Here is a 12962-nt window from a genome sequence, read left to right as displayed (position 1 = left end):
TACTCTTTTCTATTTTTACCAATGACCTGCCACAGGCAATAAACAAAGCATGTGTGTCCATGTATGCTGATGATTCAACCATATACGCATCAGCAACCACAGTTAATAAAATCACTGAAACCCTTAACAAAGTGTTAAGTCTGTTATGGAATGGGTGGTCAGTAATATACTGGTCCTGAACATCTCCTAAACTAGGAGCATTGTATTTGGTACAACTCATTGCTTAAGTTCTAGACCTCAGCTGAATCTGGTAATGAATGGTGTGGCTGTTGAAAAAGTTGAGGAGACTAAATTACTTGGTGTTACCTTAGATTGTAAACTGTCAGGGTCAAAACATAGATTTAATGGTTGTAAAGATTGGGAGAGTTCTGTCCGTAATAAAGAGATGCTCTGCTTTTTTGACACCACACTCCAAAAAGCAAGTTCTGCAGGCTCTAGTTTTTTCTAATCTTGATTATTGTCCAGTCGTGTGATCCAGTGCTGCAAGGAAATACCTAGTTAAGCTGCAGCTGGCCAAGAACAGGATGGCATGTTTTGCTCTTCATTGTAATCAGAGGGCTGATATAAATACTATGCATGGCAGTCTCTCTTGGCTAAGTGTTGAGGAGAGATTGACTGCACCACTTTTTTGTAAGAAACATTAATGTGTTGAAAATCCTAAATTGTTTGCATAGTCAACTTCCACACAGCTCTGACACACACACTTACCCCACCAGACATGCCACCAGGGGTCTTTTCACAGTCCACAAATCCAGAACAAATTCAAGAAAACATACAGTATTATATAGAGCCTTTATTACATGGAATTTCCTTCCATCTCATGTTGCTGAAATAAACAGCAAATCTGGTTTCAAAAAACAGATAAAGCAACACCTCGTGGCACAACATCTGTCCCCTATTTGACCTAGATAGTTTGTGTGGATGCATTGATAGGTAGGCTACGTGTGCCTTTTTAAAAATGTATGTAGTTCTGTCCTTGAGCTGTTCTTGTCTAATGATGTTCTGTATTATGTCATTATGTATTGTTTCATGTTTTGTGTGGACCCCAGGAAGAGTAGCTGCTGATTTTGCAACAGCTAATGGGGATCCTAATAAAATACCAAATACCATATTTTTGGACTTATAAATCGATGATACTGTATATACCCATTGATTCTTGAAGAACATTACTTATAAAGTCCCCAAGAAATTGGTTCAACTGTTGTACCCCAAAACCCAATATATAAGCTTGTTTTACTCCAATGTTTCTAAATAATGTAAATGTAAACAAACACTGTATAGCCTCAAAACATGCTTAAAACTATAATTGTGATATTATGGATGGTCAGTCCCGGGCTGTATCACAACCGGCCCTGATCGGGAGTCCCATAGTGCGGTGCACAATTGGCCCAGTGTTGTCCGGGTTAGGGGAGGGTTTGGCCAGGGGGGCTTTACTTGGCTCATTGCGCTCTAGCGACTCCTTGTGGCATGCCGGGCGCCTGCAGGCTGACATATGTCGCCAGGTGAACAGTGTTTCCTCTGATAGATTGGTGAGGCTGGTTTCCAGATTAAGAAGCGTGGTTTGGCGTATTATGTTGCGGAGGACACATAACTCGACCTTGGCCTCCCGGGCCCGTTGGGAAGTTGCAGCAATGAGACAAGATCAAAATTGGGGAGAAAAAGGTGGTACTTTTTTTTTTTTAAATACCATAGACCAATCACTCTGAGACTGTACCATAAGGACCCATACCTGAGTTGGGGACAATGAGGTGTCCACCCATGGAGTTGAAGGAGCCCAGAGCGGTACAGGAGGGGTCCCTGGTGCCGGTACGGAGCAGGGTCTGGGTCTGGGTCCTTCTCCCCATGGTGTCCCCATCCAGCAGGCAGTGGGGCAGCTTAGGAGACAGCTTGGAGGAGAATTCAGACAGGTCCTCAGAGGGGGTGACCAGACCAGAGGAGTTGTACACCTTGATCTTCAGGTTGGGCAGGGGGTCCAAGAGGGGGGAGTTGGTCATGGGAATCTTGTCTGCGACTTCATGGAGGGCGTAGACCGGACCGCGGTACATGGCGGCAGCAGAGGTCAGGTCAGGGGTGTTGTCAGAAGGTCAGCTGGGGACACGAGAGGAGAGGACAATGGTGATGTCAGTGGTAAGACTACTGTATCATCTAAGTAGAGCTGCAGTTCAATCAAACTCAACCAATACACCATCAGGACCAGTCAGTATTGAGCTGTTAAGAGGCTTTAGATAAGTTCTTAAGACAATAAAAACATTTTTTTGCTTTTAGGTAGCTTTTTTTGTGGGTTGACGCAGCTGGTGTCAGCTTGTCCTGCTTAAACTCTGCTAAACTGCATTGAGTTATTTGTTTTCTCTACAGCTCTACACATAAACAGTGTGAAGAGTCCTGTTACTCAGTGCTCCAACCTTAACTCTCGCTCTGCAGCACAGTGTTTCATAAGGAACAGATGGCTTCATTATATAGCAGTTTACCTAACAGGTACACACATGAATATTGATGATTTGTGCTGGGTGGGCGGGGTGGGGACAGTAACAGTCACACTCTGGGTCCTCACACACCTCCTCCTCATCTTCTCCTCATCTTCTCTACCATACACCGTGTAAGAGAAATGGCAAACATGTATATACAGTCAGTATGGTAAATAGCTAGTGTTGCGTTCGAATAGTGAGCCTATTTAGATTCTATACCAACATTGTTTATCGACGTGTCGTTGTCAACATGCAGTGTGTTTACCTGTCTGGCGGTGGTTATGACTCTGTGGATGAGGGATGACACCAAGGCACAGAGGGGTAAACGCAGCACCTGTAGTGTGGACCAATGTCACGACTTCTGCCGAAGTCGTTGCCTCTCCTTGTTCGGGCGGTGCTCGGCGTTCGACGTCACCGGTCTTCTAGCCATCATTGATCCATTTTTCATTTTCCATTGGTTTTGTCTTGTCTTCCCACACACCTGTTTTTAATCCCATTCATTACCTGTTGTGTATTTAACCCTCGGTTTCCCCTCATGTCTTTGTCAGAGATTGTTTTATTGTCAGTGTAGTTTGATTGTTGTATAGGTGCGCGTCGGGTCCTCGTACCCATGTTTGTTTGTTTGTGCACATTTTTGTGTGATGGAGCATACTACGTGGACTTAATTAAAATACTCCACTCCTTTTGACTCTCCTGCGCCTGACTTCCCTGCCACCTATACACCTATGCCTGACAACTAATGTCTTTATTTGACTATATTTTTATCTCTCTCTTTCTATCAACCAGGTTTAGGCTGCTATATAAACCATTCCTTTCCTGCCCAAATCGAATTACACTTGAACACAGATAGATAGGGAGGTTGTGTAACAGCTATTTATCACCTGTTATTCTGATACAAAAAGACACCCCTCACACACACATAAACACACACACACACACACACACACACACAAACTCACAGACACACAGACACCTCCGACCCACCTGTTCGAGCTGTCTTGATGCTAACGGGCTGGAAACCCTCGTAGAGGGCCGAGGTGTCTATGATGTCAGAGTCAAAGTCGCGATGGTGCTTCCTGTAGACGAACAGCGCCACGATGACGGAGATGACCAGACACATGATCACAGCGATGACGACGCCTACGTACAGTGCCACATCATCTGTACTGGGGGCAGCTGGGTGGAGAGAATGAGAGAGAGAGATTTGACTTTGAAAGAGTGCTCAAAGCTCTCTGCGGGAAAGTTTATTTAGATATGTAATCAAACATATTAACTCCATTAATCACATGTGATAGGCAGTGGTGTTATCAGTCCTAACGGAGACAGTATCAGGAGCCCAATATCCTGCTTATAGATTGAGTATTTAATAACGTCAGACACTAATCCACATTATTATTAATTAATTCTGGTCCCCTATGTAGAATTCCACCTTTGCATCATACACACTTCTTTAAAAAGATGAGTGGGTGTTGTTGAAGTTTATGCACTTACCATGTCATTATTGATATACTAAGGTATATCATAACACAAAGGTTGAATTTGATATATTGGAATGTTCAAGGACAAAGTGAAATGTCAAACCTGTACTGTAACTCAGCTACTGTAATGTTGAGCTGGTCCAATGTCCCGATAATGAGAGTTTAATGTGTTGAATAGAAGGGCAGATTAGTGGCACTGTCAGATGACATTACAGAGAGAGAGAGAGAGAGAGAGAGAGAGAGAGAGAGAGAGAAAGCCAGACAGACAGACAGACAGACAGACAGACAGACAGACAGACAGACAGAGATAGTGAGCCAGAGAGAGAGAGAGAGAGACAGAGAGAACGTCAGATAGAGACACAGCGTGTGTGAGAGAGAGAGAGAGAGAGAGAGAGAGAGAGAGAGAGAGAGAGAGAGAGAGAGAGAGAGAGAAAGAAAGACAGAGAGAGAGAGTGAGCCAGAGAGAACGTCAGACAGAGAGAACGACAGACAGAGTGAGAGCCAGAGAGAGAGGGGGGGAGATAGTGTGCGTGTGTGTGTGTGAGAGAGAGAGAGAGAGAGAGAGAGAGAGGGAGAGAAAGAAAGACAGAGAGTGAGCCAGAGAGAAAGAGAGAGAGAGAGAGAGAGAGAGAGAGAGAGGGAGGAAGGAAGGAAGGAATGAAGGAAAGGGGAAGGTGGTGTGAGAGAAAGAGAGAAAGATAGAGAGAGAGAGAGAGAGAGAGAGAGAGAGGGGAGGAAGGAATGAAGGGGGAAGGTGGTGTGAGAGAAAGAGAGAAAGATAGAGAGTGAGAGAGAGAGAGAAGGGAAAGGGGGTGGTGGTATTGTATGACATGCATAAAAGCATTCCCCGTACCTGGGTATGCATTACCATTAGCTCTGAATAACAAGGTCACTACAGTCAGGGAACAGTACAGGCCAATGGCACATCTGTGAAGCTTGAAGGTTCTAACAAGGATATTAAATAGGATGGAACTAGCCTGGATCTTGCCTGGAACTAGCCTGGATTTAGCCTGGAACTAGCCTGGAACTAGCCTGGATCTTGCCTGGAATTAGCCTGGAACTACAGTGCCTTGCGAAAGTATTCGGCCCCCTTGAACTTTGCGACCTTTTGCCACATTTCAGGCTTCAAACATAAAGATATAAAACTGTATTTTTCTGTGAAGAATCAACAACAAGTGGGACACAATCATGAAGTGGAACGACATTTATTGGATATTTCAAACTTTTTTAACAAATCAAAAACTGAAAAATTGGGCGTGCAAAATTATTCAGCCCCTTTACTTTCAGTGCAGCAAACTCTCTCCAGAGGTTCAGTGAGGATCTCTGAATGATCCAATGTTGACCTAAATGACTAATGATGATAAATACAATCCACCTGTGTGTAATCAAGTCTCCGTATAAATGCACCTGCACTGTGATAGTCTCAGAGGTCCGTTAAAAGCGCAGAGAGCATCATGAAGAACAAGGAACACACCAGGCAGGTCCGAGATACTGTTGTGAAGAAGTTTAAAGCCAGATTTGGATACAAAAAGATTTCTCAAGCTTTAAACATCCCAAGGAGCACTGTGCAAGCGATAATATTGAAATGGAAGGAGTATCAGACCCTTGCAAATCAACCAAGACCTGGCCGTCCCTCTAAACTTTCAGCTCATACAAGGAGAAGACTGATCAGAGATGCAGCCAAGAGGCCCATGATCACTCTGGATGAACTGCAGAGATCTACAGCTGAGGTGGGAGACTCTGTCCATAGGACAACAATCAGCACAAATCTGGCCTTTATGGAAGAGTGGCAAGAAGAAAGCCATTTCTTTAAGATATCCATAAAAAGTGTTGTTTAAAGTTTGCCACAAGACACCTGGGAGACACACCAAACATGTGGAAGAAGGTGCTCTGGTCAGATAAAACCAAAATTGAACTTTTTGGCAACAATGCAAAACGTTAAGTTTGGCGTAAAAGCAACACAGCTCATCACCCTGAACACACCATACCCACTGTCAAACATGGTGGTGGCAGCATCATGGTTTGGGCCTGCTTTCTTCAGCAGGGACAGGGAAGATGGTTCAAATTGATGGGAAGATGGATGGAGCCAAATACAGGACCATTCTGGAAGAAAACCTGATGGAGTCTGCAAAAGACCTGAGACTGGGATGGAGATGTCTTCCAACAAGACAATGATCCAAAACATAAAGCAAAATCTACAATGGAATGGTTCAAAAATAAACATATCCAGGTGTTAGAATGGCCAAGTCAAAGTCCAGACCTGAATCCAATCGAGAATCTGTGGAAAGAACTGAAAACTGCTGTTCACAAATGCTCTCCATCCAACCTCACTGAGCTCCAGCTGTTTTGCAAGGAGGAATGGGAAAAAATGTCAGTCTCTCGATGTGCAAAATTGATAGAGACATACCCCAAGCGACTTACAGCTGTAATCGCAGCAAAAGGTGGCGCTACAAAGTATTAACTGAAGGGGGCTGAATCACATTGCACGCCCAATTTTTCAGTTTTTGATTTGTTAAAAAAGTTTGAAATATCCAATAAATGTCGTTCCACTTCATGATTGTGTCCCACTTGTTGTTGATTCTTCACAAAAAAATACAGTTTTATATCTTTATGTTTGAAGCCTGAAATGTGGCAAAAGGTCGCAATGTTCAAGGGGGCCGAATACTTTCGCAAGGCACTGTAGCCTGGATAAAATGTCTGCTTCGTAAAGATATACGTATATTAGTCTGCTGTAAATTACAGAGGTCCCTGATGGACCACATATACAAACATTCCTTTATCTGTGTCTCTCCTTGTCCCCCGGTCCCTGGCTTTGTTCTTTCATTTTTCTGATAAGATCTAGAAATAACCCACGTTTCACCTTTCTCCTTTCATCTTTCCCTCCCAGATCGTTTCTTCATCTGTTTTCAGCTGGAGAATGAGTGATTTTAAGGCCTAGTTTGGTTGTGTTCATTCTAGTGGCTGCATGTAGAACCCAGGCTGTAATGACCCTAATTAAAGTGGAACAGTGTCAAGTGTCAAGTGTCAAGGCCTTATGTTGATAATTGTGAAGAATGGCCTTCAATGTCAAGAAACTGACAAGTGAAATATAGAGCCTTCTTTACAGGTGTCTAAACGCCACTGGCAAAGTGTGTGTGGGAGGGGGAGTGTGAGAGAGACAGAGAGGGAGAAAGACAGTGGAGGAGAGGAGAGAGAGAGAGAGAGAGAGAGAGCAGTGAAAGAGAGAGTAAAGACAGTGAAAGAGAGAGTAAATACAGTGAAAGAGAGAGTAAAGACAGTGAAAGAGAGAGTAAAGACAGTGAAAGAGAGAGTAAAGACAGTGAAAGAGTGAGTAAAGACAGTGAAAGAGAGAGAAAAGACATTGAAAGAGTGAGTAAAGACAGTGAAAGAGTGAGTAAAGACAGTGAAAGAGAGAGTAAAGACAGTGAAAGAGTGAGTAAAGACAGTGAAAGAGAGAGTAAAGACAGTGAAAGAGTGAGTAAAGACAGTGAAAGAGAGAGTAAAGACAGTGATAGAGAGAGTAAAGACAGTGAAAGAGTGAGTAAAGACAGTGAAAGAGTGAGTAAAGACAGTGAAAGAGTGAGTAAAGACAGTGAAAGAGAGAGTAAAGACAGTGAAAGAGAGAGTAAAGACAGTGAAAGAGAGAGTAAAGACGGTGAAAGAGTGAGTAAAGACAGTGGAGGAGAGAGTAAAGACAGTGAAAGAGTGAGTAAAGACATTGAAAGAGTGAGTAAAGACAGCGAAAGAGTGAGTAAAGACATTGAAAGAGTGAGTAAAGACAGTGAAAGAGTGAGTAAAGACAGTGAAAGAGAGAGCAAAGACAGTGAAAGAGAGAGTAAAGACAGTGAAAGAGTGAATAAAGACAGTGAAAGAGAGAGAAAAGACAGTGAAAGAGTGAGTAAAGACAGTGAAAGAGTGAGTAAAGACAGTGAAAGAGAGAGTAAAGACTGTGAAAGAGAGAGTAAAGACAGTGAAAGAGTGAGTAAAGACTGTGAAAGAGAGAGTAAAGACAGTGAAAGAGTGAGTAAAGACAGTGAAAGAGTGAGTAAAGACAGTGAAAGAGTGAGTAAAGACAGTGAAAGAGTGAGTAAAGACATTGAAAGAGAGAGTAAAGACAGTGAAAGAGTGAGTAAAGACAGTGAAAGAGTGAGTAAAGACAGTGGAGGAGAGAGTAAAGACAGTGAAAGAGAGAGTCCTGTGTGGCTCAGTCGGTAGAGCATGGCGCTTGCAACGCCAAGCGTCGTGGGTTCGATTCCCGCTGGGGCCACCCATATGTAAAAGTAGTGGCCCCAGCCGACTTGTAAGTCGCTTTGGACAAAAGCGTCTGCTAAATGGGATATATTATTATATTATTATTATTAGAGTAAAGACTGTGAAAGAGTGAGTAAAGACATTGAAAGAGTGAGTAAAGACAGTGAGAGAGTGAGTAAAGACAGTGAAAGAGAGAGTAAAGACAGTGAAAGAGAGAGTAAAGACAGTGAAAGAGAGAGTAAAGACAGTGAAGGAGTGAGTAAAGACAGTGAAAGAGAGAGTAAAGACGGTGAAAGAGAGAGTAAAGACGGTGAAAGAGAGAGTAAAGACGGTGAAAGAGTGAGTAAAGACAGTGGAGGAGAGAGTAAAGACAGTGAAAGAGTGAGTAAAGACATTGAAAGAGTGAGTAAAGACAGCGAAAGAGTGAGTAAAGACATTGAAAGAGTGAGTAAAGACAGTGAAAGAGAGAGTAAAGACGGTGAAAGAGTGAGTAAAGACAGTGGAGGAGAGAGTAAAGACAGTGAAAGAGTGAGTAAAGACATTGAAAGAGTGAGTAAAGACAGCGAAAGAGTGAGTAAAGACATTGAAAGAGTGAGTAAAGACAGTGAAAGAGTGAGTAAAGACAGTGAAAGAGAGAGCAAAGACAGTGAAAGAGAGAGTAAAGACAGTGAAAGAGTGAATAAAGACAGTGAAAGAGAGAGAAAAGACAGTGAAAGAGTGAGTAAAGACAGTGAAAGAGTGAGTAAAGACAGTGAAAGAGAGAGTAAAGACTGTGAAAGAGAGAGTAAAGACAGTGAAAGAGTGAGTAAAGACTGTGAAAGAGAGAGTAAAGACAGTGAAAGAGTGAGTAAAGACAGTGGAGGAGAGAGTAAAGACAGTGAAAGAGAGAGTCCTGTGTGGCTCAGTCGGTAGAGCATGGCGCTTGCAACGCCAAGCGTCGTGGGTTCGATTCCCGCTGGGGCCACCCATATGTAAAAGTAGTGGCCCCAGCCGACTTGTAAGTCGCTTTGGACAAAAGCGTCTGCTAAATGGGATATATTATTATATTATTATTATTAGAGTAAAGACTGTGAAAGAGTGAGTAAAGACATTGAAAGAGTGAGTAAAGACAGTGAGAGAGTGAGTAAAGACAGTGAAAGAGAGAGTAAAGACAGTGAAAGAGAGAGTAAAGACAGTGAAAGAGAGAGTAAAGACAGTGAAGGAGTGAGTAAAGACAGTGAAAGAGAGAGAAAAGACAGTGAAAGAGAGTGTAAAGACAGTGAAAGAGTGAGTAAAGACTGTGAAAGAGTGAGTAAAGACATTGAAAGAGTGAGTAAAGACAGTGAAAGAGTGAGTAAAGACAGTGAAAGAGTGAGTAAAGACAGTGAAAGAGAGAGTAAAGACAGTGAAAGAGAGAGTAAAGACAGTGAGAGAGTGAGTAAAGACAGTGAAAGAGAGAGTAAAGACAGTGAAAGAGAGAGTAAAGACAGTGAAAGAGTGAGTAAAGACAGTGAAAGAGAGTAAAGACAGTGAAAGAGAGAGTAAAGACAGTGAAAGAGAGAGTAAAGACAGTGAAAGTGAGAGTAAAGACAGTGAAAGAGAGAGTAAATACAGTGAAGGAGTGAGTAAAGACAGTGAAAGAGAGAGTAAAGACAGTGAAAGAGAGAGTAAATACAGTGAAAGAGTGAGTAAAGACAGTGAAAGAGAGAGTAAAGACAGTGAAAGAGAGTGTAAAGACAGTGAAAGAGTGAGTAAAGACTGTGAAAGAGTGAGTAAAGACAGTGAAAGAGTGAGTAAAGACAGTGAAAGAGTGAGTAAAGACAGTGAAAGAGTGAGTAAAGACAGTGAAAGAGAGAGCAAAGACAGTGAAAGAGAGAGTAAAGACAGTGAAAGAGAGAATAAAGACAGTGAAAGAGAGAGAAAAGACAGTGAAAGAGTGAGTAAAGACAGTGAAAGAGAGAGTAAAGACTGTGAAAGAGAGAGCAAAGACAGTGAAAGAGAGAGTAAAGACTGTGAAAGAGTGAGTAAAGACTGTGAAAGAGAGAGTAAAGACAGTGAAAGAGTGAGTAAAGACAGTGAAAGAGAGAGTAAAGACAGTGAAAGAGTGAGTAAAGACATTGAAAGAGTGAGTAAAGACAGCGAAAGAGTGAGTAAAGACAGTGAAAGAGAGAGTAAAGACAGTGAAAGAGAGAGTAAATACAGTGAAAGAGTGAGTAAAGACAGTGAAAGAGAGAGTAAAGACAGTGAAAGAGAGTGTAAAGACAGTGACAGAGTGAGTAAAGACTGTGAAAGAGTGAGTAAAGACATTGAAAGAGTGAGTAAAGACAGTGAAAGAGTGAGTAAAGACAGTGAAAGAGAGAGTAAAGACAGTGAAAGAGTGAGTAAAGACATTGAAAGAGTGAGTAAAGACAGCGAAAGAGTGAGTAAAGACAGTGAAAGAGAGAGTAAAGACAGTGAAAGAGTGAGTAAAGACAGGTTGAGCGAAAACAGGAACAAAGGATTTCAAGCCATGTGCCATCAGGAAGAAATCAACACTATTAGCTTGGAGTTGATACATGACCTATAGTCTAAAGAGAACATCATTGTACAATGGCTCAGATAAAAGGGCCATTGATGGATTCATATGATTGAACAATTTATTCCAAATGGTGTTGATCAATGGTGTACCAGTAGATGGCAGTATTAACCACAGATCCAGCCCCACTGCCATAAATTACTAACTGGTGTGAACGCTGGACCATTTGCGTCCTGTTGTCTTTAAGTGATGCAGATGGTACTCAATCTGTGTCTTCTAATTTCACATGGGGGAGGAAGGATGAGGGGGCAAGAGGGAGTACTTAGACTACAGGAGATGTGTGGGAGAACGGAAAAGTACAGTAAATGGAAATAATGTGCTGTAGGTTTTTTTTCTTGTTATGATATTTATGTGCACTATGAATTTCTGTCATAGCATATAGGATTGTATCATGCAGTATACTGTTGAGAATTGTCTCTGTTTTAGTATCATCCTCAGCCAGTTGGCCGTTTGTTCAGACAAGCTCTGTGTTTAAAGGCACTAATCAGCGTCAGGATCAAAGCAGTGCTTCCCACTGACCCTCACACACACACAGTGTAATGATGGTGAGCCAACACCTTAATCTGCTGAACGCAGCCCTGCTCCAGAGAAGAGAAGTCCTGACCATCACTCTGACCTCACATCAGACAGGAAACTCACAGAGCCTTTCTCTACGGGAAGATAAATCAACAATTGCTCTTACGCTATTTCAAGGGGAACACTTAAGCTTCATGTGGCCAATTCACAATTGAAATCAAGGGTTAGGTGCCTCCCGAGTAGAGCAGAGGTTTAAGGCACTGCATCGCAGTGCTAGAGGCGACATTACAGACGCGGGTTCGATCCCAGGCTGTGTCACAGCCGGCCGCGACAGGTGCACAATTGGCCCAGCGTCGTCTGGGTTAGGGGAGGGTTTGTCGGGCCGGGATGCCCTTGTCCCATCGGGCTCTAGTGACTCCTTGTGGCGGGCAGGGCACATGCACGCTGACTTCGGTCGGCAGTTGTACGGTGTTTCCTCCGACACATTGGTGCGGCTGGCTTCTGGGTTAAGCGAGCAGTGTTTCAAGAAGCAGTGCATGTTGGTACGGTCATGTTTCGTAGGCTCTCGACCGTCGCCTTTCCCGAGTCAGTGAGTTGCAGTGATGAGACAAGACTGTAACTACCAATTGGATATCATTAAATTGTGGAGTAAAAGGGGTAACAAAAATCAAAAATCAAAGGTTAGGAAGGTTATGTATTTGACATAACTGCACTGAGCCATGAGAACACTAGGATTAACTCACACCACACTACAATAACAGATAACGTTACTTTGCTTGAAGATGTATGAATGTATGCATAGCACTGCAGACCACTGCCAGATATTGTGTGATAATTGCAGTACGAAGGCATTTTCAACCCCAATCAGCTCACCCTACGAGGCCTTAACATAGACATCAAGTTAAAAACAGCAGATTCTCCTAAGATGCACACGTTAGGCCACTAATCTCCACTCACAGCAGCCAGAGCCAAATTATAAAAGTCAGAAAATTTAATTTCACTGCGCTCCCTCTGCCAAGCTCCCCTGCAGTTATTTAACATACATCCCCTTCGTCGAACATCTCCTATCCACGCTTTGATGATACAGGCAGCAACCTAAGTGTGCGTATTTAAATGTATCACTTAGATTAATACATCCCTTTGAACAAGAGCAATTGTCGGAAAGATAGAAAAATACAAGAAATGGAAATGAAAGGGATTATTGAACACTTATTTCACTGTGTAGAGGTGAAGACTGGAGAGTTAAAGAATGAGAAAGAGAAAGGTAGAGAGTGGAGTATATATAAGAGCGAGACTGGTGAGAGAGAGAGAGAGAGAGAGAGAGAGAGAGAGAGAGACAGGAGAGAGAGAGAGAGAGAGAGAGAGAGAGAGAGAGAGAGAGAGACAGAGAGAGAGAGAGAGAGAGAGAGAGGAGAGAGAGAGATAGGAGAGAGAGAGAGAGAGAGAGAGAGAGAGAGAGAGAGAGAGGAGAGGAGAGAGAGAGAGGCAGGAGAGAGAGAGAGAGAGAGAGAGAGAGAGAGAGAGAGAGAGAGAGAGAGAGAGAGAGAGAGAGGGAGAGAGAGATAGGAGAGAGAGAGAGAGAGAGAGAGAGAGAGGGGAGAGAGAGAGAGAGACATAGAAGTGTAATATTTCTGTAGTACTCTGTGTCTCAGTCTGAGATGTGATCTCTGGTGACTGCCGTAAGACAGTGGCAGGCTG

At 42.9% G+C, this 12962-nt stretch overlaps 1 pseudogene; it reads right to left on the bottom strand.

The window, feature by feature from the left end:
* The window catches only part of LOC135548311 (netrin receptor UNC5C-like), a 257700-nt pseudogene that overhangs the window by 35472 nt on the left and 209266 nt on the right, over positions 1 to 12962 (bottom strand).

The sequence above is a fragment of the Oncorhynchus masou genome, chromosome 11 (genome assembly GCF_036934945.1).
Source record: "Oncorhynchus masou masou isolate Uvic2021 chromosome 11, UVic_Omas_1.1, whole genome shotgun sequence".
Lineage (NCBI taxonomy): Eukaryota > Metazoa > Chordata > Actinopteri > Salmoniformes > Salmonidae > Oncorhynchus > Oncorhynchus masou.
The sequence above is the reverse complement of the archived record's forward strand: the minus strand, read 5'-3'. Positions and strand labels throughout refer to the sequence as shown.